This window comes from Papaver somniferum, chromosome 9, assembly GCF_003573695.1.
Source record: "Papaver somniferum cultivar HN1 chromosome 9, ASM357369v1, whole genome shotgun sequence".
Classification (NCBI taxonomy): domain Eukaryota; kingdom Viridiplantae; phylum Streptophyta; class Magnoliopsida; order Ranunculales; family Papaveraceae; genus Papaver; species Papaver somniferum.
The window spans coordinates 109664375-109692360 of NC_039366.1; positions in this window are offsets into that span (position 1 = coordinate 109664375).

Genomic DNA, 27986 nt, shown 5'->3' on the forward strand with positions numbered 1-27986 from the left:
CAACTATTTTCTCTGTAGTTGCATGTTCTGATCTTGTTGTTTTCTATCATGATTGAGTACTATCTTCTTTAATATTTGCTCGAGATTTTATCTCCGATAGGCAAGATTGAAAAGTAGTCACAAACACCTTCGTCTCATCGTTTGTGATTCCAAAATATCTTGTTTCGTTAATCGATTAAGATTATTGTTAGGTGATTGATAATACTAGGTTGTTCTTCAGGAATATAAGTCCGGTTTATCAATTGGTTCCTGTTCACCTTGATTTATCAAAAGACGGTACAAAACTCGCAGGTATTTCTGTGGGAGACAGATTTATCTATTCAGTATAATTTTCTGTGTGATACAAATTTGTTTATCAAGTCTTCGGCTTTGGGTCGTAGCAACTCTTAGTTGTGAGTGAGATCAGCTAAGGGAATCAAGTGCGCAGAATCCGGCTTGGTTCTTGAGGCGTAAGGAACGCAACTGTACCTTGATAGTGTGAGATTGATTAGGGCTCAACTACATTCCAGTCTGAAGTTAACTTGGAGTAGGCTAGTGTCTGTAGCGGCTTAATACAGTATGGTGTTCAAATCTGGACTAGGTCCCGGGTTTTTTTTTTCATTTGCGGTTTCCTTGTTAACAAAACTTCTGGTGTTTGTGTTATTTCTTTTCCGCATTATATTTTGTTATATAATTGAAATATCACAGGTTATGCGTTGAATCGATCAATTGGTAAATCCAACCTTTGGTTGTTGATTGAAATTGATTGATCCTTGAACATTGGTCTTTGGTACCGTTCAAGTTATTTCTCTTGTATTCAATCAATCTCGCAAATTCCTATTTGTTTGATTGCGGATTGAATTGAGAAATTGAGATATAACTCTTTGATACAATTTTTGTTAAGATTGAGTCAGACTGTCTAGTTTATTCTCTTAAAAGTATATTGGAGTTAGTCCATACAGATTGCTAGAGAAATATTGGGTGAGGTTGTTAGACCCCCGCTTTTTCACACATGTTTAAGTTGATTCTAAATTATTGCAAAAGTAGTTTTTTAGAAATAATAATTGTTAATCGAAAGCATGAGACATCAAAATTCTAGGCTAAGCATGTTCCATCAATAGAAAACACAATCTATCACAAAGATAAACCGATTATAGTTGGATCCTCTTTACCCGAAACAAGTATTGTGCACACCAAAGATTATGAACCCAAATCATAAATCCTCTTCGTCTTCAAATCTTCTTAGATCTTCAATAAACACCTGCACACAATCAACTTGAATCTCTTGTGGTCAATCACACACAGAACGGAGTCTGTTAACAATGGATTATCACAAGATGTCTTTAGATCTACAAACAGTCTAAAGATCCCCGTCGAAACTTCGATCTAGTTTGAGTGAATCTTATGACAACCAAACTTGACATAATAACGCTTGGTGGGTTCAACCGAGCTATGCTCTAACAATCTCCCCCTTTGTCAATTTTAGTGACAAAACTCTTACATCATATGGATAAACAAATTACAAGAATTCATTACACATACGCTTGATTCCCAAATTCAACAACACAATAATATGTATGCATTCAATTCATAAATTCCGCTGTTGACATTATAATAACAAAGCTAATACTCCCCCTAAAGGTAAGATAGGTAGATTTTCAATCCGCATATCTTTGTTATTCTCATCATATGATATGTTACTCGCCCCTTAGTTTATTCTTTACTCTTTCGTTATATCTAACGTTTAAGCACCATTGTCCTTTCCCTTAGTGATAAAAAATCAATACAAATTAATATAAGTATCACTTGTTTACTCCATATATTTCTCCCTCTTTTTGTCACAAAATGACAAAAGTACGAGCAAATAAAAAGCAAACCGGAAGGATCTTACAAATTTTACAAAGAGACTTGGAAAACCTATAAGAGTTAAGCACGAGGGTTCCACACACCATTTTTGATAACCAATATCAAAACTGAAACTACCAAGTAATTTTGTTTTGATATGTTATCAAGGAAAAAATTGCCCGAAGCAATTTTCCCTAATAGTTTAGCAAACCAAAAATTGACTAAGCACCTTAGTTCCTTTGCTAAACCGATTGTACAAATACAACCGCTTGTTCGATAAGACCAAAATAAAGATCAGAATTAACTCTATTTTTCTTATCAGGTTCTAATTATCCATATAACTTAGACCTTTCAATTTTAAACAAGAGAAGTACTAGGTTAGTTAACTAGCATTTCTTGTTAAGGCATTCAATTAGACGTGGATAACTGAAACCTTCACTGTGATAAGTCTAACTACGATCAGAATTAACTTAGTTTCTCTTATCCGGAATCGAATTGGACTAAAAAATTCATCCCGAAAACTCTTTTGTTAAGCCATAAACAATTCATAAAAATCAAGTAAATCAACTTGCATAATTATTTACCTCAACCGGAAGCAATTGAAACAACATAGACATTAAAGTGCCGCAATTGCACCTAAATTTTGTAAGCCTAAACAATTGATACCAAACAATAAAGCAAGATAACAATAGTTTTTCTTAACCGGAAACAATTGAATCACACACACATCCATACACAAATAATGGAATAAAACATCAATTGCACCGAAATTTTGTTAAGCAAAAGCAATAAATATGTGCAATAAAATCAGGCTTTTCTTAAACCGTAAAACGATTAACTAACAAAGTCGTTACCTCAAATTTCACATCCTCTTCTCCATTAAATGTTTGCATCTTCCCAGAGAGAATTGATACCAAAATATCACTATGTTGTTATCCTCTTGCAAGAAAAAAGAACAACAACAACCAACCTTTACCAGAGAAAGGTTGAAAACCGGTTTTAACTTATGCATATCAAAAGTTGAAAACCCCGAAACACATATGATTTTATGCTAAACCAAACGATTCAACTTATTGTGACTTTTTCACATATTGTTTCAATCAGGACCCCTCATGATCCTTTGATAAATCCTACCAACATGGGCTAGAAATTAATCCTGCTAAATCAAAAAGTCACCCAAACCATAAGGGTTCACACAATATGAGATCGAATATCAAGGTTATGAAAACCGAAATCAAACATCTCATAAACATACATAGCAATAAAATAAAGCATTCAAGCACGGTCTATGTAAACGTAAACTATCACAAGAAAAATTATAAACTAATAATTTTATTCATAATAAGATAGTTTTATTCATAATAGACCTTACACAATTATTGAAAGAAATAAAAAATTGATGTCTATTTTTTTTAATTAATTATTGGAAGGAACATTCCTTGTGATCAAGTATCCTTTGACGCACTTCTTCTATTTCCGATTCTTGGTTCCAAAACTCTTATTCAATCTTTAGAATTTCTTTAAGAGTTTCTGGATCTTTTCGAGAAGCAAAACTCAGATGTTTCTGAAAACAGTCAAGTTGTTTACCAAGAGTTTCAAGATGAGCTAAAAGATACTTGTTGCTAGAATTCGGTGAAATCTTTTCAACCGTTTTATTACTGGATTGAACCACAATCATTTGACATATAGTCTTATCAGAGACAGTCGTAATGCTTCTCAAGTCATCAATGTCATCTTCAACGATGAACTCACAAATCTCAGTAATTATATAAGGAAAACCGAGATGTCTCTTTATTCCCGACGAGGAAATAAAATCAGAGATTTTGATCATTTGACTGACAATGATTCCACAGAGATCAATTTGAGAGTCTCCTTTTAACAGGAAATAAACAAATTCTGCAAAATCTTTGTCCCAAGCTTACTTATCTCTAGTGCTTGCAAAAAGGGTTGCTAAACCAAGTTTGCCGAATACCCTTAGGTGGAAGGGTATATCTTTTGTTGGTAGTCTACCATTCTCCCACTCTATCAATCTTCCAATAAGATGTGTTGAAAAGGTACCGTGCTCAATTTCAACTCCAGTAATCAAGTGATTACATTTCAAAATGTACTTAATAGCATTAGAAATTGTCTTAGGATCAACATAGTAGAGTCCTTGACCAACAAGAGTAACAAAGGTAAGATTTTTATGATCAACATTATGAATATTCGCATAAAAGACTCTTACCATATCAGGTGAATATTTTTCAAAATCAAAAAGTTTTCCCCAGTTCCGATCTTGAACAAACTTCACATAATCCTTATCTTGGACATCTGGATCAAATTTCTTTTCACTGGTAAATTCCATTCCCTTGAGAGTTTCGTATTTCCTAAAACATGAGTTATGAACAAAACGAGTGAATTCATGCTTGTCATCAATACTGTTAGGGAATCTGATCCTGTCAATATCATCCCATCTAACCCGATCATCAGATGATGTCCCACTGGATTTCCTCTTCCTCGTATTTGCGAAAATATGATAAAACCTAGTTACGGTTTTGATCAATCTTCCCCAATATGTTTGTAAACATAGAAAGAGGTTATCTTTTATAGGAAGAATAAATATCAAAAACCGGAAATAATTAGATTTAGGAAATTCTACCAAAATCGGAAACCAAGGCTTGTGGGGAAACAATTCTGATTTTATATCCAGGTCTTTCTTTTGGAAAACCGGTTTTTCATGATATGGATCTTTACTACAGATTGATTCTATGTTTCTGTCCAAAAATCTGTTTACTCTATTATTATCAAAATTTCAAATTCACTCAAGAATTTTCTACTAGAGTATGCAGAGAAAAATTTGAACAAAATATGATATTTGTTAAAAATACCATTAGAATCATGAACCCTGTAATATTTCAAAAGATCACTTGCTTCATCAAAAAAGTTCTGAGGTGTATGAAGCAATCCATTGTTAATAGAATTATTAACTGAAAACTCATTCCTTGTAGGATTACATATTTTCCAAAATCGCATCCTAGATAGCGATACATTGACAGTTTTTGATCTGAAAATGTACATATATATACTTTGGTAGTTCATCCAAAATATATTTAAGATTCCAGATTTTTCAAGAACACAAAATCCATGGTTCATATAGTAATGAAATTTTTTGAGAGGAATCTTATGCATTTTCAAGATACATCATGTCTCATATAGAATTGTATTATTAGTAACAAACACAATGATATACAACTCTATCGGATCCAAAGGATTATGTAAGTCACTCAATACATACATAGATATAATTCCAATTCCTAGAACATTTAGGAATAAAAGTATTACATACTTCATTCGTGTCTTCCACCACGATCTTTTGAAGTAGTCAAATCCTGCCGTTACGTTAACTGAATCAGACATAGATTCAATTTCTTATAGGTTGGATCGCACCAAACACAGATTGTTAGATCTTTTCGTGTTTGCCTGCTCTGATACCAATTGAAAATACGAGGGTACCCAAATATACCTCAATCTAAAACTTTTCCACCTATAAGTCCTTTCTCCGAAAATGATTGTCTATGGACCGAGTCGAGACAATACAACTAATCGGTTCACACTTCGTGTGATCGTCTATGGATACGAGATCGAGATAATACAACAACGAAGTATGTTTACTTGATAAAAGGTTCGGACTTAACCAAACACAATAGGATTGCTATCAAGTAAAATAGAAATTAACGTTTGTGTAATTTACTTTAAATTATAATAATAACAATTATAATTGCGGAAAATAAAAGTAAATGACACAGCAAGATTTTGTTAACGAGGAAACCGCAAATGCAGAAAAACCCCGGGACCTTGTACAGAATTGAATACTCTCAGGATTAAGCCGCTATACAAAATCAAACCAACTTCGTATAGTTGAGACCAAGCAACTAAACCTATAGTTCACCTAGTTACGTCTGTATCCATGCGCCTCCAACTTGCAGTAAGTTACGCACTTGGAACAATTCCTTTGGTTCATATTCCAAACAGTAAAGGAACAACAAATTTGTTCGGTAACAACTCTTTTCAACCAAGTGATTTGAGTTCGACAAAAGGCTCTTCCGTTTATCTCAATAAACTCCTTTGTCAGGTCCTTAGATCTATCCAATAAAAATTACCAAAGTAATTGTCAAGATTTTGCAATCAATACTTTTAATCACAAAGAATTGTATTGATGCCAATCTACTCAATTATTCAATCCAATCTATCACAAAGATAAACCGATTATAGTTGGATCCTCTTTACCCGAAACAAGTATTATGTACACCAAAGATCATGAACCCAAATCAGAAATCTTCTTCGTCTTCAAATCTTCTTAGATCTTCAATAAACACCTGCACACAATCAACTTGAATCTCTTGTGAACAATCACACACAGAACGGAGTCTGTTAACAATGGATTATCACAAGATGTCTTTAGATCTACAAACAGTCTAAAGATCCCCGTCGAAACTTCGATCTAGTTTGAGTGAATCTTATATCAGAAGAGAAGATTCTCAAGCATAAACAAACTAGGTGCAATCAAAGTTCAACAACCATTAGTTAATCAAATCAATCGAAAACAAAAGATAAACTGCAATTATCTAGTTTCCCACCAACGGTACTAATAGAGCTTCTCAATCCCAAAGAAGTCTTTAAACCGAGCGACCATAAGAGATTTCTCCTAATTAGGTTACTTTCGTCTCCGAATAGGCGGCTCCACCAGTAACAACACAACTAGGTAGTTTTGCTGGCTCTGAGGATTAGTTTGCTCGAAATGCAAACTTCAATATTTATAGACCGAGGAAGTTTGGACACCAAGGAATTTCCTAAACCGAAAATATTCTCAAGATATGCAATATATTACCAAATTCGGTTTCCATAATTCCTGGAAATGCACTGTCCAAATATTGACCGATATCTCTTAGAAAATCTCCAACTAGTAAATGCACATTACTAATTTTTATTTTCCAAATATAAAATTAAAAACCTTAATTAAAAGATTCTCAATTTATTTTCGATCCGGGATTCTCCTTTAGCTATTAAGGAATATCTTTGAACAATAAAAGATAAGCGTTACTGCACATGTTCAAAGTATGTCGACATCTTTACTTTGTAAATCCTTTTTCATACTTACAATCTTGGAACCGATTTGCCACACTTCCAAACAAGTTTAGAATTGGCTCATATGACTTCCAAGAACTATGTGATTGATTATCCTATCAAATCACCAAACATGGGTTTAACGGTTCTGCCAAAACAAGTTTCGGTTCTACCTCCATGTGGGTACTAGAATTAGTCACGCTAGTTACCAAAACTTGGTTGAATAGGTATTAGGATCGGTTCCCACATATATATGGTATCTAACTTGTATTTGGTGCACATGTCCATAGGATCGGTTCCCAATGTCTAAAAACGTGTTGCACATGTTCATAGGATCGGTTCCCAATAACTAGAAACTTGTTGCACCTCTTACAAGGATCGATTCCCCTTTTATGATCGGTTGCACCTCTTACTAGGATCGGTTCCCCTTTTCCTAGAGTTGGTCATACCAATTACAACAAATCGATCATACCATCTCAGGTGATTACTTAAGATCGGTTTCACTAATAAAAGTCATACCAATACAAAGTCAGGCCTTGTGAATAGTTTTACCAAGAACATAAGCAAGTCATGAGCGGTTATACTAAACACACATATTGGTAATTCAAAAAGATTTGCAATGAATAACAATACCAATAAGCCCAGCGATTCCCTTTCGATTCATAACACAAGTTTATGAATTGTACTTCCTTTAAACAAATGTAAAAACATTGTTTCCTAGGACGAAATCTTTACCCATACCCATACATAATCACAATAGCATTCATACGATTATGTCGATGTCTTATATACAAAGTTCAAAAGATAAGCGTTATACTTCGTATTATATTCCTTAATATTGCGTCTAACTGGAGTATAATCATTCATAGCTTCACAGCTATGTTTTCAATATGCACAACTTGAAAGATACGTTAGGGAATGAAACAGTTCAAGTCAAATATTACTGTTTGTACCATGAGTAAAATTGTCACATATAGGGCCAGAATGTTGCATGGGCCATTGTTCAGCTGTCATCCAAGCCCGCTAACCAGTCAACCGAAGCAGTCCACCAGCCTGCCCAGTATTACAATGATCGGTCAACGGTCAAAGTCAATCGTTGGTCAACTGTCAAAGTCAGGTCGCACGTCGCACCTCTAGCCAATTTTCAGTCATGCTGCCAGATGTGCTGCTAACCAGTTTCCAGCCATGTTGCCAGATGCGCTGTCAGCCAGTCTCCATCCATGCTGCCAGCCCATTATGCCTGTCAACCACCAATCCAGTCTGCCAGCATGCGGATTAATTCAGGAGGCATGCAAAGACAGTTTCATGCAGAATTAAACAGGGAGGCATGAATGAGCAGTTTCATGCAGAATTTAACAGGGAGGCATGAATGAGCAGTTTCATGCAGAATTTAACATGGAGGCATGAATGAGCAGTTTCATGCAGAATTAAATAGGGAGGCATGAATGAGCAGTTAATGCCATTTAAGTTTATATTGAAATTAGGTATTCAAATGTATAAATGGAGAGGTAGCTGGTAGAGGAAAAGGGAGGTAATTCTATTATCAATGAAAAATCACTCCCCAAGGGGATTCGTCCGTGGATGTAGGAAAACCATGCCGAACCACGTTAAACTCGTGCCTCTCCTCTTTATGCTATTTCATGTTTTTAACCATGTTTTCATCAACAACACCAAAATCATCGTGTTTAGTGCCCAGAAATATTTTTGGTTGCAAACAATTACTAACCTCAATTGGAAGGATGATGTCGTCATTGTAGCTCCTTACTTCTTCACATTCTTCAAGTCTTCACGTAATACTTATAATGTCTCATATCCTAATACTTTCAAGCTAACCTATACGAAGTTGACTCTAGTATATAATCAAGCGACTCTTTAAATGAGTTTTGATTCACTAAAATATGACAACCAAACTTGACATACCAACGCTTGATGGGTTCAACCGAGCTATGCTCTAACACTCTGTCGCCCCAGAGATTGGATTTAACTCCTCATGATAACACCAGTGTCAATAACAAGATTAATAAGTTTCATCTTATTGGACAATTGGAGTTTTCACAATGAATGGTACAATCCTTTTTCTAAAATGATAAAATAAGAAACAATAGAAAGTAGAATTGAAAAAATAATATTAAACTCCAAAATGAAATACTGCTCTCGACTAACCCCACAGTAGGGATCCGTTTAAAATTGGGCGCCCTTAGTAATTTTCTCCTGGGGTGTAAATATCACTTTTCGAGCTAATTTTTCTGCAAGAGATTATTTCCTAAAAAACACCTACAAAGACATAAAAACCCATAATACGTACAAAATCGAGCACTAATATTACAGAAAATCGAGACAAATTCAGACACACAAATGTGTCCATCACCAGTTGGGGCTTTGCTCTATAGAGTTTGAGTCTCTTTTAGTTTGGTGGACTAATATCGAGGCTAATAATATCTTTTTTCCTTATGGGACTGTCTCAATGAGACCTGTGGAATATTTATATTTGACCAGTATATCTCATGTGGATGCGTTAGGAATCAATCATGACTTTGTCCATATTATAGGGAAGACAAGACCAGTGTATCTTGAGAGGATGTTCTAGGAGTCTGTCATGAGGCCCATGGGTAGAATGGTCAATATATCTTGCGGGGATGTTTTAGGAACCACTCATGAGGCCCAGGTAAGACTGATCGTTGTCGTATGCGTCAAAAATAATTTCACTTTCTCACTCTACTAATATAAATGAAGTACATGGTAAGAAAGAGTTTGTTCCCACAAAGAGGCTTTTGTTGTTATAAAATTTCAGTTTCTTAAGTAACCAAGGGGGGATTTTGTTTATCAATGCAATAAAAATAAATTGAAAGCAATAAAATATGAAAGTAATCAATAAGAAGAAGATATTGATCATGGGATAGTATCATTCACAAACATGTATTTTCATCAATGACTAGAATTGATATTTCAATCTCTCATTTACTAAAAGTCCTAGGATACCTTGATCGCAAGAGTATCCCGTTAATTCCCTGATTTCATCACAACCACATTAAAAGATGTATATGTGAATTCTTCCTAGAAAGCAACCTAAAGTGTAAAAGCACAATTAAGTTTAACTCCCTAAAAGCACTAAGTTCTATGGAATAAGACTAATCAAGGCAATCAAATGTGTAAAAGAACTAATTCGATTTAACCAAGGTTATGATTCATATGTGATTAGTAGGATATATCACTACAAGCACTACTCACATTTATGCTACTTGTAATCAGGAATTTATCACTTTTTCGTATAATAAAACCTAATCTAGCAATAGATATGAAGACCAATCTAATTGATTCCGGACTCAATCAAACTAGCACTCAAATCATGCAACAATATTAACAATGAATCATAAACAACAAAGTTGAGACAAAACTAATCCATTGATTTAAATATCATGCTTGAGAAATCAACTTTTATCCCATAACCAATAATTGTGTTTAGCTACTCAAATCTTTTGAGTTCATCATAGTCATAATCAAAAATGAAATGAAGAAGACAAAAAATAAACGAAAGGAAACCTAGTCGCCGCTCTCCAAAACTCCCAATAAAAAAATACGTCGTCCAAAAAAAGTAGAAACTTTTTCCTTTTGTAGCTTTTCATCTTTCCAAAACTAGGTCTTCAAAGCCCAAAGTCCAAGTGGTCCAACAAGCCCTTATAAGAGAGCCCATATAAGAGAGCGCATATATGAGATATAAGAGAAACACCCACGTAACAATTCTGCCAAAAATATGTTGTCGGAGAACTGGTGTCGGCGCCGGAAATTGGACGGAAGTTGCTCAGGTAACCGGTAAAGTCCACCCGGTCACCGGTCAAACGAGTCAACTCGGAAAGTCAACTGAGTTAGCTCGGTCAAACTCAGTGAGTAATACCGAGTCAGGTGAGCCAGACAGTCAGCCAGGTAAATGAATGAGTCAGCATCTGACTAGGCTGAATCACTTAGGCCTAGGCCATTTGCGCAGGCCAGAATCAATGCAGCACCATCATGGTGCATTACAACTCCATCTCATGCCGTGATGGAGCAACATCACTCCCACTCCCTGCAGCTTCAATTCCAGCTGCTATTCTACAATCTCAGCATCACTACATTCCACCTGCCTCGACTCCAATTGCACCTAGCCATCTCTTACACAAACTCACCACTGTAACAACACAAACAGCTTTTCAAAGCTCAAATACCACCTGCAATATCACCTCAGGCCATATCCTGCTACAATTTGAACTGCAGCTTAATTCTCCATTCTCTGTGCAATCAACAAACAACATCATCACTTCCAGGACCAATTAATCTCACCATTTCAGTTGTATTGGAATCACCACTTTGAGCACAAACCACTGCGAACCCATCTTCTGCACAAACTTCATACATTCATTTAATGCCAATTACTTAAGCCTTCACCTGTTCATACCTGTTCACAGTTTCACAACCAACACCCTCCTTCCGTTTACTTCATTGCAGCACCAGCAGCTCTGCAGTCAACCATTCACCACTGCCTTGCCACCAGCAACAGCATTAGTTCTTCCACTTCCGTCTCATTCACCTGCATCCATCCATACTCTCAGTAACACACCAGAATCAATCTCCAACTCATGCCCATTGCACCTGCAATCCATTGTCTTCCCTGCAACATAGCCGCAACTCAGCTACACATCCTGCAACTGCCATCTCACTCCTAACATTCATCTATATCATTCAAGCATCATCTGCAGTATCTCAACTCAGACCACCCACACTTCAGTTTCATGTTCAGTGGCAGCAGATCAATTTCTTCTCCATTTCAAACTGTAGTGACAACACAATCAGCTCCCTTTCTTCCTTGCCTGCAATATTCAACCTGAGCTGACCCAACAACATTCTCAGCAATCACAACTGCCACCTAACAGCTCAACGTACTAACTTGCAATACCAGCTCAAACCATCCTGTGATCAAAATCAGTTCAAACCATCAGCACCTGCATTCCTAGCATACATCTATCCATGCCAATAATTCATCACTGCAGTTCATAATACCACAGACCCATAAATCCATTTTGTAACTTTTGCTCCAACTCCACCTGCACAACCTGAAACTCATGGCATCAAACTCAAAACCCTTGTAATCTTCTCAAAGCTCAGAAGCAGCATCTCAGTCTTCTGCAGAACATCATCCTCATCTGCTGCACCACACTTCAACATCAATCCTCATCTTGAACAGCAACAATCAGCAGAACCCACATTCCATGACCCTGTAATCTCTATCTTCCTTCCAATCACCCATTCGTTCAACCATTTCAGAGCCTCAATTTCCTTTCTTTTCTTCTTCAGATCCCCTTTAAAGACAGATCAATCAACCTCTTGAATCTTCTCAGGCGTCAGCAATTCATCATCTGCAGCTCTTCACTGTAAACTTCTCTTCATCATCAATTCACCCAAAGAAATCTGAATCTAACACCAAGACAGCAGCTACAAGACCTCAGAACTGGAATCCAAAGAAAACCCATTTCAATTCTTACCCTAATTCTTCAATACTGAGCTTGAAACACTCGATTCCTTCTCAGTAAATCTCTTCCATCATCACTGCAACATCAAACCCTAACTTGAGGTTCATCTGTTGAGCTTCAAATTCTTGGTCTGAGAGCAACCAAATCGCCCCACCTCTTCTCCTTAATGAATCAGTTTCATCAGTAGCAGCTTCATCTCTTACATCTTACTATCATCACAGATCCACCTTCTAAGTCCTCTTCCTTTCACGAGTTCAACACAGAGACCACAATCTCTTCCAAGTTTGTTGTACAAATCAAATTCCAGCAAAATCCCTTCCTTCTTTGGCTGAACCCACCATGAATTCGAGTCAGTAGCATCGGTTCTTTCTCGATCTCTCTAGTTCTTTTTTACAACAACCGCAGCCATTTTCCTCTCTCTGAGAAGATAATGATAATGGTAATGATTGAGAAACTCTGAAATCTGGGTCTAGGTAGGAACCACAATTGATATAGGCACCCTACGGGCTAATACATGCCACCAGAGTAACAGCCACTTAAAAACAAAACTCGTCTTGGCATGGTTTGGCTCCCATATCACTCGCCTGTGAATCAATCCTTTTGTTCTTTTCGTTCCAAATGAATGATTTCTTCTTCTTTTACTCCAAATGACTCCAAAACACCTAAATAACTCAAAAACACAAATAAGAGACACAATTCACAAAGACAATAGCAAAGAAAGCATAAATACTAGATATAAAATTAGGTGTTTTAGACACTTATCAAATTCCCCCACACTTAGACTTTTCTAGTCCTCGAGCAAATCAGACAAAACTTATTCTAAAAGATACATACAACTCCCATGAGGGTTTATTAGAGATATACCCACAAAACCTACTTTTCCAACTTAATAGTTCTCCGAGATGATAGCATCCAACGCGCTAAGAAGACATAGAGATTCTGCACACTAGTCATAAGAAGTTATACACATATATGAACACAATCTCATCCTTAAAAGTTGAGAGAGAAATAACCATCCCTTCTCGAAAGAAATTCGGGTTCGGAGTGATCGAAAGTCTCGACTCTGCCTCACAAGAAAGGGTTTTATGAAGTTGCTCTCAATAATAAATAGCTCTTTATGGGTCACACATGTGTCGAGGTACGAATGAAGAGAGAATCCTGCGACACGTTGAATGGTAGGAAGGCAAAAACCCTCCGAATTGTTTTGAAAACCCACATCTTTTATTCATTTTGAAAACCCTTTTTTCTGACGATCTCTAAGAAAGGAAATCAACCACTTAACGAAGGTGGGAATATGCTTACTTACCTCGTTATCCGTTCGACGTGCAGTTAGCACCACTCTCACAGCATCCATAGAAACGTCTTCGGTCTTCAATCTTTGTTTTCGGTCTTCAACTCTTGATGATGAAATCTTGAACTTCGTAGAATCTTGACAATGTGATTCTTTCCTCTAATTCCTTGTTGCTTGAAACTCCATTATAAATATTTCTTCTTCCATTGGCTTTATTGAATGAATACAAAACCAAAAATGAACTAAACAAACCAAAATATGATCAATAAATATTTTTTTTCCTTTTTTTTTTGTTAAATTTTTTTCTTAACATGCAAGATAAATAAAGTAAATACAAAATAAACAAAATAAACAAAACTAATAATGTACCTAACAAAATTTCTCTTGTCTCTTTTTTTTTGACAAGGGACCTAGCATAATAATGACCATACCCCAAGTTTTTTTCTTTTTTTTTTCTTTTTCTTTTGAGACAAGAGAAAATAATACAAATACAAAATAAAGTTAAAATAAAAATGCATGTACAAAGGCCATGGTGTAAGTACTTTACCGCTTGATTCTTCACAACTTGTATGTTTCGACATCATAAACTTCTTGAGTTCTCATCTTGATAATCTTCACTCTTGTACGATAGTCTTCAACTTGTAAAACTTTTGCTCTTTGTCTTGTTGTTGTACTTGAATCTGAATCTGCTCATTTCTGTATTGTTGCTTGTAAACCTCGAACGTCTTCAACTTTCCTTCGAATTTGTGATGCTCCTCTTGTTGATGATGATGGTGTTTCTATGGATCTGTTGGTGTAGAGAGAGATAAAGTGGATGGTGACGTGTTTTCAAAGTTGTTGTAGATAGTGATAAAAGGGTTGTTTTAAGACTTGTGAAGGAAATGAATTTTAGACTTAATAAAAATTTAGAAACAAACAAAAGTTATTACAAAATTGACTTCAAGATATGAGAAAATAACCAAGACACTGATTCCACTATTACACATGAATTAATGATGGTAAATAATCCAAAACTCTAATTATCTTTTAAGTCCTTTATATCTTAATTCACTAATAATCAAGCAAATTCTCAAACATGAATTGTATCCCTTAAGCATAGATTATATAAACAAAGCATAACCTATCTAATTGAATCACAACTGATTAGGAAAATTACGCAAACAATTTAAAACTCTGCAAAAGCAGTGATTGAGTGAATTATAATTAAATATTAGAGAAAATGTAATAGTTACCAAATTATTCATGCGTAAATAACTTCCTCATTGCCTTGGTTGTGAGAGAATTAGCACATCATCATGTTGGAAACACGCTCAAAAATCATTATTATTGCTCAAAGGGTGTTTACAAATGATGAAAAGGGAGAAATAATTCAAAACCGGGTTTGTAACAATTATATTTGTTACAAACCAGAGAACTACGACCCTCGGCTGTGAGTCGTTACCACTATAGCATATAAGACTGTCTCTCGACTGTCGTATTCACTGTAGCATAAACGACTGCTTGTGTGGGTCAATGTTCTTCGTGTTCTTCAGCAGCAGCAGAAAAATGGCAGCTCTGTAACTTGATTTTTTTCGACTTTCTGGTCCTCTCTCTCTCTCCCAAACTATCCGTCCTCCTTCCATGATACCTTGTGAACATATTTATACGTGATTGCGACATTGAATCTCCTCCATTAACTCCAAATAATCTTCATTTACTCGGGTTATTTGTTTTCATTTTTATCACTGATATTGATTTTCACGCGTTCTGAAGCTTCCATATTTCCATATTTAACTTCTTCACACTCCAAATAGTGGTTAGGTTCTTCCAAACACGAGCATCACACGTCTAACTCGCTGTAATCCCGTGGATATCTTCTTCCGTGTACGTGCTGCCCTGTTTTCTTTTCACGGATTTTTCAGCCAAATTTGATCGAAACAAACACCCATACCAGCTTTGTTATGACATATCCATTAAGTTTCAGCCCTTTAATCTACCCAGAACTCCTTCAAGAATCAATCGAAAGTTACACAGTTGAGAATAAATTTTCCCGCCAAAACGAATTTTGAAATGTTGAAGATGGTGTCCCCCTAACCAAACTGGGGGTGCGAATAGCAGGTGCCCAACTGAGGTGCCCCTTAGCCAAATTGAGGGTGCCTTTAGTACTTTTCTCCGGGAGTCCAAATAGCACTTTTTGAGCAACTTTTTCCACACAAGTGTATTTCTCCAAAAACACCTACAAACACACAAAGCATCAAAATAAGGACGAAAACGAGTACTAACAATATGAAACATTGAGGACAAATTAGACACATAAATGTGTCTATCAAATACCCCCAAACTTATTATTTGCTAGTCCTCGAGCAAAACTAATAAAAAAATAAAACCGAGTTAATCTCGGGAGGGTTTACCAGAGGTGTACCCACAAAACCATTACTTCTAATTGGTCACAAGTATCCAAAGAGCTATGAGGACATACATATTCTCAACCTATCTCCAAGTAACTAGAATGCCAGAGCAATTAAAGGTGTCAGCTCTAAAGCTGACTGAAGAAAAGGGGAGACACATCCGCAACACTGCTAGATAAAGAGATATCCGCTACACAGCTAGATAAACATTGTAAGATGCGTCCGCTGCTTTACAGCTGGATAAGATTAGGAGAGAGATAAAGATGAGAGGGACATCTGCTACACAGCTGGACTAATTACGTGTGATGAGTTAAACCAATGCTAGAAAGATCTTGTGCCAGATTGAAAACGGACTAACAAAGCAACCAAATGTATCTTTCTTCGACTCTCTCATAGTGCTCAGTAGAAACAACGTCTTCTTCGGTCTTCAACTGTTGATGATAAACTATCGAACCTCATAGAACCTTGACAATTAAATCTTCTCTTCGATTTCTTGCTTGACTTATAAATTTCTACTTCCCTTTGGCCTTATTGAACAAAATGTAACGATGATTTTTTTTTCATTTTTTTCATTTTTTTTTCATTTTTTTTTTTTGAAAACAAAAATTACAAGACAACAATTTACATGGCCATGAGAGAAGGACTTTCAAAACTTGGATCTTCGCAACTTGTGATGTCTTGGTATCATGAATTCTAACAACTTATATCATTTGCTCTTATAACTTCAACTTTGATTTTTTGAATTATTCTTTTCTATTGTTGCTTCTAAACCTAAAACGTCTTCAACTTTCTTCATAGATTTTGATGTCGCTCCGCTTGTTGATGATGATAAGTTTCTACTGAGAGAGAGAGTCGTAATCCAGTAACTAAGACTACATTGTGAGGTTGCTTTGTCTTTCTGGCATTTCCTGACCTACTTGCCTTTCCATCATGGATGGTTAGGTCCATCACGGTTACCCTCTAAAAGGAACAAGTTCTCTCCTGAATTTCAAGGATCTCAATGTCTTTTTCTCTAACGTCTCAATAGATTGTTATCTCTAGCATTCCAATTTCTATATTTTCGGTGAGAAACAGTATGTAAACTTAGCTAACCGGATACCATGTGACGCTAGAAGTTTCAAAAGTGCAACTAAAAAGTTCTTCCCCACCCCCAAACTTAAATCTAACATTTTCCTCAATGTTTCTAATGAAAGAGCAATACCAAAAGTAAAATAACACGAGGAGAAGTTGGAAAGATAGTACCTGGGTGAAGAAAATCAAAAACTAATATATAACATACAACTTCCTCGATGGTCAATCAAGGGTAAACAGGGTCCTCCAGAGGGACCTCCTCAACATCACCTGTAGGAAAGGGCTCTAAAAAGGGTTTCAATCTCTGACCGTTAACCTTCGAAGAACTACTACCATCCGGTGTCTCAATTTCAACAGCTCCATGAGGAAAGACAGTGCGAACACTAGACAATACTTAAAAAAATAAGGATCATCCTGAAAGAAGTGCTTAACCTCGGCTAAAAACCTAGAACGATCTTTTTTACCCCAATGTTGGGGCATTCGACCAGTAACAAGATAATTAACTATATTCGCATACCAAGGTGCTTGGGTAACAAAGAAAAGTTGTTCATCAGGAAAACTATCCCTTATAGGAAGAGAATCATCAGGGGAATCAACAACTAGCCTAGACAAGTGGTCTGCTACTACATTTTCGGCACCCTTTTTGTCTCTAATGTCTGGATAAAACTCTTGCAACAGAAGTATCCACCTAATCAATCTAGGTTCCGTATCCTTTTTAGACAAAAGATATTTCAAAGAAGCATGATCAGTATATATGACGATCGTAGAACCTAAGAGATAGGGTCTAAACTTGTCTAAGTCAAACACAATGGCTAACAGTTCCTTCTCGGTAGTGGTATAGTTCAACTGGGCATCATTCAGAGTTTTGCTAGCATAGTAAATCACATGAAGTAATTTGTTTTCTCGCTGACCTAGCACAACACCAATAGCATAATCTGAAGCATCACACATGATCTCAAAGGGTAAGTTCCAGTTGGGTGCCTGGACAATGGGGGAGGTAGTGAGTAAAGTCTTAAGCTTCTCAAAAGCCTCTAAACAAGCATCATCAAACAAAAATTTAACATATTTTGCAAGCAAGTTGCAAAGAGGTCTAGAAATCAAGCTAAAATCCTTAATGAATCGACGATAAAAACCTGCATGCCCAAAGAATGACCTAATATCTCTTACGGTTTTTGGGACCTGTAAAGTCTTGATAAGGTCAACTTTGGCTTTATGTACATCTATACCCTTAGAAGATACGATATTCCCTAAGACAATTCCTGATCGAACCATGAAATGACATTTCTCCCAATTAAGCACTAGATTCTTTTCCTTACACCTAGTCAACACTAATGACAAATGATGCAAGCACTCATCGAAAGACGAACCAAACACTGAAAAATCATCCATAAAGACCTCTAAAAACTTTCTACCATATCGGAAAATATGCTCATCATGCAACGCTGAAAAGTCGCAAGGGCGTTACATAGACCGAAAGGCATGCATCTATACGCAAAGGTACCAAAGGGACAGGTAAAAGTAGTTTTTTCTTGGTCTTCTGGGGCAATAACGTTCTGATTGTAGCCTGAGTATCCATCTAGAAAACAGTAATTACTATGTCCAGCTAATCTCTCTAGTATTTGGTCGATAAAGGGAAGGGGAAAGTGGTCCTTCCTAGTGACCTTGTTCAATTTCCTATAGTCAATACAAACACGCCAACCCGTGGTCACTCGGGTTGGGATTAACTCATTGTTATCATTCTGGACTACAGTAATACCGGATTTCTTGGGAACAACCTGAACGGGGATGACCCACTTACTGTCTGAAATGGGGTAGATAATGCCTGCATCTAACAGCTTAAGAACCTCGGTTCAAACTACTTCTTTCATATTAGGGTTTAGTCTTCGTTGAATCTCCCTAGAAGGTTTGGTATCTTCCACTAAATAGATCTGATGCATACAAACAGTAGCACTTATACCCTTAATGTCTGCTATGGTCCACCCTAAAGCTTCCTTGTTGTTTTGAAGGACGGTCACTAGCCTACTTTCCTGATCACTATCCAAGTCGGAAGCAACAATCACAAGTAAAGTCTCAGACGGGCCTAAAAACACATACTTCAGGGTATCTGGCAATGGTTTTAGGTCCAACTTAGGAGGCTCTTCTAACGAAGGAACGAGGATAGACTTAGAAACTGGTATTGGTTCGAACTTAGGTTTCCATCCGTTACTAATGTCTAACAAAGGGGTTGAATCTAACAAAGCATTCACCTCATTAATCACATTATCATCATCGAAATCAATCCCAAAGTGAGCTAGGCATTTCTCTAACGGATCTTCTAACAAAGTGTTTGGTAATGACTCCTCAACTAATGTTCCTATCATGTTTACCTCTTCTATGATCGAGTCATCTAGTTCAGAGGGTAACTTACTAATATGAAAGACGTTCAGCTCAATAGTCATATTACCAAAGGACAAGTTCATAATACCAGTTCGACAATTAATGATCGCATTGGATGTTGCTAAAAATGGGCGACCTAAAATCACTGGTATCTGGTTCTCTGGGTCAGGGACAGGTTGGGTATCTAGGATAACAAAATCCACTGGATAAATAAACTTGTCGACCTCAATAAGAACATCCTCGATCACACCACGAGGAATTTTAACGGACCTATCAGCTAACTGAAGTGTCATCTGGGTAGGTTTCATATCACCAAGTCCTAGCTTGAGGTACACATGGTATGGAAGTAAATTCACACTGGCTCCTAAGTCAAGCAAAGCTTTCTCAACACGGTATTTACCTATTGTGCAAGAAATGGTAGGGGACCCTGGGTCTTTATACTTAGGAGTAGTGGTATTCTGAATAATGGAACTCACGTGACTAGCTAGGAAGGCTTTCTTTTGGACACTAAGCTTACGCTTTCGTGTACACAAGTCCTTAAGAAACTTAGCATAAGCGGGAATCTGCTGAATCGCATCCAACAATGGAAGGTTGATGGTTACCTGCTTAAAAACCTCCAATATATCATTAAAGGTGGACTCCCTCTTTGTTGGAACTAGTAGTTGTGGGAATGGGGCTTTAGGAGCAAAGCCGGGCTCAATATGACCCTCATTGGTCTCTTTAGAGACTCTATCAGTCTCCTCAGTTTCTGGTTCAGAAGGGTGAACCGCAGTATGTTTACTATCAGGCATGGAAACCTTGTTGTCTATCACTCTACCACTCCTAAGGGTTTTAATAGCATTCACATGATCGGATGGTCTTTCACCTATTTCATTAATTCTTCTAGGGTTGGGTTGAGTCTGACTAGGAAACTTACCTCTTTCTCTTAAAGACTCATTTATCTGACTAACCTGGGTTTTCAACTCGGAAATAGCCTGAGAGTTAGCCTGACCTATTCTCTTATTTTCTTCTCAACCTTGAGCAACAGATTGCTGAAACTGCACAGTGTTACGAGTTAACAAACCAAGAGACTCTTCTAAACTCATAATCTTTTTATCTGAAGGGTTCTGAAACTGTGCCGGAGCTGAAGGATTCTTAGTGTAGCCAAAACCTGTGGGAACCTGAGCATTACTAGACTGACCTTGATTCTGGACCTTAGACCAAGAGAAATCAGGATGGTTTCTCCAGCCAAGGTTGTAGGTCTCTGAGTATGGGTCAATCTTCTGACAGTTTTCAAACCTAGCGTTGTTATAGACAGCATGGGCTTGTTCTTCACTAACCCGACCTTCCCAAAACGAGTTATTGGGTTCTACTCCACAACTAGAGACTTGAGAGGATCTAATCCTCTCATCAGGTTCAACAAGAGACCTATGTTTAGACTAATTCAATTCCAAAGCTTCTAACCTTTTAGACAAAGCAACAAATTTAGCATCTGACCCAAAGCTTGTATCTACCATATTGGTGCTACTTCTATTGACCAAGAGTCTTTTAGGAAGTTCAACACAAGACTCCCACTGTTGGGATTTTTCAGCGATAGTTCCTAAGAAGGTAAAGGCATCATCAACACTTTTACTAGTGAACTCACCAGCACACATAGACTCGACCATGGCTTTGGTCGAATAGTCTAAACCATCATAAATAATCTCTACGAGTTTCATCTTATCAAATCCATGGTGAGGACACTGGGATAGGAGATCATTCAATCTCTCTAAAAACCTATAAAGAGATTCTCCCTCTTGTTGCGTACTGGAACTAATTTTCTGCCTAGCAGCTGCAGTTTTATGCTTAGGGTTGAACTTCATATAGAAAGCAGCAATAAGTTCTTGCCATGTTTCAATGGATTCAGATGAAAGGTTGTTCAGCCAGGTCTTGGATTTATCTCTCAAGGAAAAGGGAAACATCTTAAGTTTCAAAACTTCATCAGTAAGGTATTTTATTCTAATTGTCTCACAAATTTCCTCAAAGTACCTAATATGAAAATAAGGGTTCTCATCATCCTTTCCTAAGAATATAGGGATCATCTGAAGAATACTAGGTTTTATCTCAAAATTAGCCATAGTGGCTGGCAATTTAATGCACGAAGCTCGGTTGGTCCTAGTTGGGAACATCTAATCTTTCAAAGTTGCCATCGCTGGCACAGCTGAAGTACTAGAGGTACCTTCCTCACGAAGAGACATATTTTCAAAACTGAAGTTTCCAAAAACGGGGCTCTCAAAAGAAGAGTCTTCGAGCTCCCCGCCTTCACAAGAAGAACTACTAGGTTTATCACTAATCAAACGACCTAGAGTGTTTCTTTTCCAAGCCCGCTCTCTGATAACCTCGGGCATATACTAGAAAAACAAAAGAAAAAGAAAAGTCCTAAAAGGAAGGGAAGTTCTATGCAAACACAAACAAGGCTGACTCAACCACAGCAAACCTACTGATTTCTAGCAAACAAAAAGCATGATGGCTCCACTTAGATTGTTTCTAGACCAGCTTCTAATCCTTCGAATGGGAATTCGTTACAATTTGAGAAAACCCTTCTGGAATGAATCCGAGTCAAAGTAAGTTGAATAGAGGCGAGGGAAGCTGCGTAGAGATTTGATACCCAAGGCCTCACCGCATTCCAAGGCGGCGCAATCACGCATTCAACTCACCGAAACCATCATGAACTTCGAAGTATGCTCAAAAGAGTAACCAATATTTTTCGAACGAATTTCCTATTAAGCTCGTTACCCTATAGGTCTCATTCTATTCCAAATTTTAGGTTTAGGTTCGCGTTTGGTTTTGTTTTCCTAAGGCGGGCAAGAAGAGAACGGTGATGAAATCCGAACCCTTATCTTGTATGGCCAGTCCTTGCCCTTTACTAGGAAATTAAAGCAGCCGTTTTCAAGTCCTCAGCATATATGCAAACGAAGGAATACAGTAACTCGCTGACAGGGGATTCGCGAGTGTTTCGGCAAACTTACCTCCCGTTCCAGACGGGGGATGAACCGCTGAAGGCGACTCGGGCCACAACTCCAATGTCGTGTACGAACCCGAGGGGCCGAGGTGATATCGTAATCACCGTCCTTCTCTGCAAACAGTTTAATATTTAATACTACCCTTCCGTAGGGTTTAAAAATAAAAGAATGTCCAAATGTCCAAGCCCAAAGTCCAAAAGAAAAGGAAAGTCTAACAAAAATTAATAAAAAAATAAAATAAAAATAAAAACAAAATAAAATCTCTATCTCTTTTTCTTTCTCTCTTTTTTTAATAAAAATAAAAAAAATTCTTCTTTCGCTCCTTTCGCTTTGTCTTTTACTCCAAGTCTTTAAGTATTCACCAAAGCTTTGGCAAAATTTTCTTTCGCCCCCAATTCCAAAATCTGTAAGAAAAAGACAAAAACCCAAAAACATAAAGAAGAACAAATAAAAACCTAAAAAAAATCTAAAAACTCTAGCCTAAAGAAAAGTCCGCGTCGGCGGCGCCAAAATTTTGATGTGTTTTCAAAGTTGTTATAGATAGTGATAAAAGGGTTGTTTTAAGACTTGTGAAGGCAATGAATTTTAGACTTAATAAAAATTTAAAAACAAACAAAACTTATTACAAAATTGACTTCAAGATATGAGAAAATAACCAAGACACTGATTCCACTATTACACATGAATTAATGATGGTAAATAATCCAAAACTCTAATTATCTTTTAAGTCGTTTATATCTTAATTCACTAATAATCAAGCAAATTCTCAAACATCAATTGTATCCCTTAAGCATAGATTATCTAAACAAAGCATAACCTATCTAATTGCATCACAACTGATTAGAAAAATTACGCAAACAATTTAAAACTCTGCAAAAGCAGTGATTGAGTGAATAATAATTAAATATTAGAGAAAATGTAATAGTTACCAAATTATTCATGCGTAAATAGCTTCCTCATTGCCTTGGTTGTGAGAGAATTAGCACATCATCATATTGGAAACACGCTCAAAAATCATTATTATTGCTCAAAGGGTGTTTACAAATGATGAAAAGGGAGAAATAATTCAAAACCAGAGAACTACGACCCTCAGCTGTGGGTCGTTACCACTGTAGCATATAAGACTGTCTCGCGACTGTCGTATTCACTGTAGCATAAACGACTGCTTGTGTGGGTCAATGTTCTTCGTGTTCTTCAGCAGCAGCAGAAAAATGGCAGCTCTGTAACTTGATTTTTTTCAACTTTATGGTCCTCTCTCTCTCTCCCAAACTATCCGTACTCCTTCCATGATACCTTGTGAACATATTTATACGTGATTGCGACATTGAATCTCCTCCATTAACTCCAAATAATCTTCATTTACTCGGGTTATTTTCTTTTCATTTTTATCACTGATATTGATTTTCACGCGTTCTGAAGCTTCCATATTGCCATATTTAACTTCTTCACACTCCAAATAGTGGTTAGGTTCTTCCAAACACGAGCATCACATGTCTAACTCGCTGTAATCCCGTGGATATCTTATTCCGTGTACGTGCTGCCCTGTTTTCTTTTCACGGATTTTTCAGCCAAATTTGATCGAAACAAACACCCATACCAGCTTTGTTATGACATATCCATTAAGTTTCAGCCCTTTAATCTACCCAGAACTCCTTCAAGAATCGATCGGAAGTTACACAGTTGAGAATAAATTTTCCCGCCAAAACGAAATTTGAAATGTTGAAGATGGTGTCCCCCTAACCAAACTGGGGGTGCGAATAGCAGGTGCCCAACTGAGGTGCCCCTTAGCCAAATTGAGGGTGCCTTTAGTACTTTTCTCCGGGAGTCCAAATAGCACTTTTTGAGCAACTTTTTCCACACAAGTGTATTTCTCCAAAAACACCTACAAACACACAAAGCATCAAAATAAGGACGAAAACGAGTACTAACAATACGAAACATTGAGGACAAATTAGACACATAAATGCGTCTATCAGATGGTGCTAACTGCGAACAAGATTACAAGTGGTATGTAAGTTAGCAATTCGACGTCACCATCATGATTGATAAAATAGCACTCAAGAGATCAAAATAGTGCTTCTATCGGTGGTAGGTTGGGTATCTCACCATTCTACCCGGAGTTTACGTACGGTGACACACACTCTAAAAGCACATATTTAAACAGGTACAAAGAAGTGAAGGTCGGTGCCTCTCATGATGTAACATGGTTAGTCTCCACTATAGGGGATCACAAATATAATATCGAATTCAGTCTGCACCTCATTTGCCACTGGGATGGTTAAATCCAACTTTAACTCTCATACAAGTAAGAAACCCGATCATGTTCTCTGCCATCTCTAAGTTCAGTCACTCTTATGAGAATCTCGATGTAATCTCAGCGACATGTATACTATGTGACTCTGAACTAACTACAAGTTGGAGTTTTCTTATTCACTATTTTACACAAAAGTTGAAAATTTCATGAAAAATTTACAATGCAAATGCTTAACCACTCCCCCACACTTAAACTTTACATTGTCCTCAATGTAAATTGAATCGTCCAAAGAAAGTCAAGGTGGGAAATCTATATGATAATGTGACAAGAAATCAGAAAAACTAAAAACAAAACAAGACAAGAAAGACTAAAAATAAGAAAAGAAATAAATAAAAGACAAGAGATATTCATCATATGGGTTGCCTCTCATTTAGCGCTTGGTTTAAAGTCGTCAGCCCGACTATCTCCTTGCTTTCTATGCCTCCTCCAGAAGGAGTGCATCCACAAAATTAGCTCCTTCCACCACTTCGGAAGTGAAATTCTCATAATATGGTTTCAACCGGTGCCCATTAACTTTAAGTTCCTTGCCTGTAGCTATGCTACGAATTTCTACTGCACCATGAGAAAACACATTAATAACAATAAAAGGTCCAATCCAACGTAACCTTAATTTACCCGGAAATAAATGCAAGCGAGAATTAAACAAAAGCACTTTCTTCCCAATGCAAAATTGTTTTCTAGAAATCATATTATCATGAAATTCTTTCGTCTTTTCCTTATAAATGCGTGAGATTTCAAATGCATCATTGCGAAGCTCCTCTAGCTCTTGGAGTTGTAACTTCCTTTGCTTTTCAGCCCCATCCATCTCCATATTGCATTGCTTAATAGCCGAAAACGCCTTATGCTCAATTTCAACGGGTAAATGACAAGGTTTACCATACACAAGCCTAAAGGGAGACATCCCAATAGGTGTCTTGTATGCGGTTCTATAAGCCCACAAAGCATCATTAACTCGCATGCTCCAATCTTTCCTTGTTGGGTTCACCGTCTTCTCTAGAATGGATTTCACCTCCCAGTTAGAAACCTCGACTTGTCCATTTGTTTTGGGATGATAAGGTGTTGCAATCTTGTGCGACACATTGTACTTCTTCAACAAGTTTTGTAAGATCCTGTTTTTGAAGTGAGAACCCCCATCGCTAATTATGGCTCTTGGAATTACAAACCTTGCAAAGATATTAGCTTGCACAAAATCTGAAACCACTTTAGAATCATTAGTTGGGGTGGCCTTAGCTTCCACCCATTTCGAGACATAATCAACAGCAAGTAAGATATAAAAAATTCCCATGAGAGTTGACAAAAGGACCCATAAAATCAATACCCCATACATCGAAAACTTCAATAAATTGAATAAAAGTTTGTGGCATTTGATTTCGGGCACTTAGATTGCCTGTTCTTTGGCACCTATCACAAGTTGTACAAAATATATATGCATCCTTGAAAAAGGTTGGCCAATAGAAACCGCTTTCAAGTACCTTGTGAGCGGTTCTCTTACTCCCAAAATGTCCTCCGCAAGCATAGGAGTGACAAAAATAATTAAAATCGGATTCCGGAACGCACCTTCGTAATACTTGGTCACTACTTGTTTCCATAGGTATGGATCATCCCATATGTATTGGTTTCCTAACTTCTTAAGTTTGTCCCTCTCGGCACGAGACAAGTTCTTTGGGATTTGTTTAGACACCAAGTAATTGACAATATCGTCATACCATGGTTCTCCAAAGGCAATTGAGAATAGTTGCTCATCCGGGAAACTTTCACGCAATGGGATAGCTTCCTTGTCCACAGCAAGACGGCTCAAATAATCCGCAACGGTGTTCTCAATTTCTTTATTGTCCTTGATTTCAATATCAAACTCTTGCAAGAGTAAGATCCATCGTATAAGCCTCGGTTTCACTTCTTTCTTCATTAGCAAGTACCTAAGTGCTGCATGATCAGAAAAGACAACAACTTTTGTACCAATTAGATAAGAGCGAAACTTTTCCAAAGCAAAAACAATAGATAATAACTCTTTTTCAGTGGTTGTGTAGTTTTGTTGGGCCTCATTTAACGTTCTAGAAGCATAATAAATAGCATGAGGTATCTTCCCCACACGTTTCCCAAGCACCGTACCGACCGCATAGTCACTTGCATCACACATGAGCTCAAAAGGCTTGCTCAAATCCGGTGGTTTAATGATAGGGGCTGAAATCAAAAGTTCTTTCAAACGATTGAATGCCGCCATACACTTTTCATCAAATTTAAAAACCACATATTTTTGCAATAAGTTGCAAAGTGGTGATGCTATCTTGGAAAAATCCTTGATAAATCTACGATAAAAACCTGCATGACCAAGAAAAGAGTGTATCTCCCTCACCATAGTGGGAGGGTTTAAAGCACGAATAAGGTCTATTTTAGATTTATCGACTTCCAAGCCTTTAGAAGATATTATATGGCCTAAAACTATGCCATGAGTTACCATGAAATGGCACTTCTCCCAATTAAGCACAAGATTTGTTTCAACACATCGTTCAAGATTAGTGACAAGTTGTGCAAGCAAAGCTCAAATGAATCACCAAAGACACTAAAGTCATCCATAAACACTTCGATTATGTTTTCAACATATTCTGAAAAAAATACTTACCATACACCTTTGAAAGATAGTTGGAGCATTGCACAAGCCAAAAGGCACCCTTCTATAAGAAAAAGTACCGAAAGGACAAGTGAAAGTGGTTTTCTCTTGATCCTCCGGTGCTATCACAATCTGATTGTAACCTGAATAGCCATTGTAGGATCAGAATCTCGCAACAATAATGCCTCAGCGAAATTATTAACAATACAACACGACAGTGTCGCATAACAACTTCAGAAACGATATAATAAACGATATCAGCCAAATCATGAGAAAAGTGTGACGATCCTACGAAAATAAGGAAGTTTGCGAGATTGATATTTATAAGGTTGAGAGAATGTCGCAAGTCATATCTGAAAATAAAGGACATATTAGTTGTCATCCACTATGTAATTCCCTATAAATAGCCGTTCAGTTGTAAAGGAAAGAGAGAGATCTTTTTTGAGTGAGAAGCAAGTAAATAGGAGAGAGAAAATTTAGAGCAATGGTTATTCTTGATTCCTTTATCTTTTCTTGTAAGATTGTTTAAA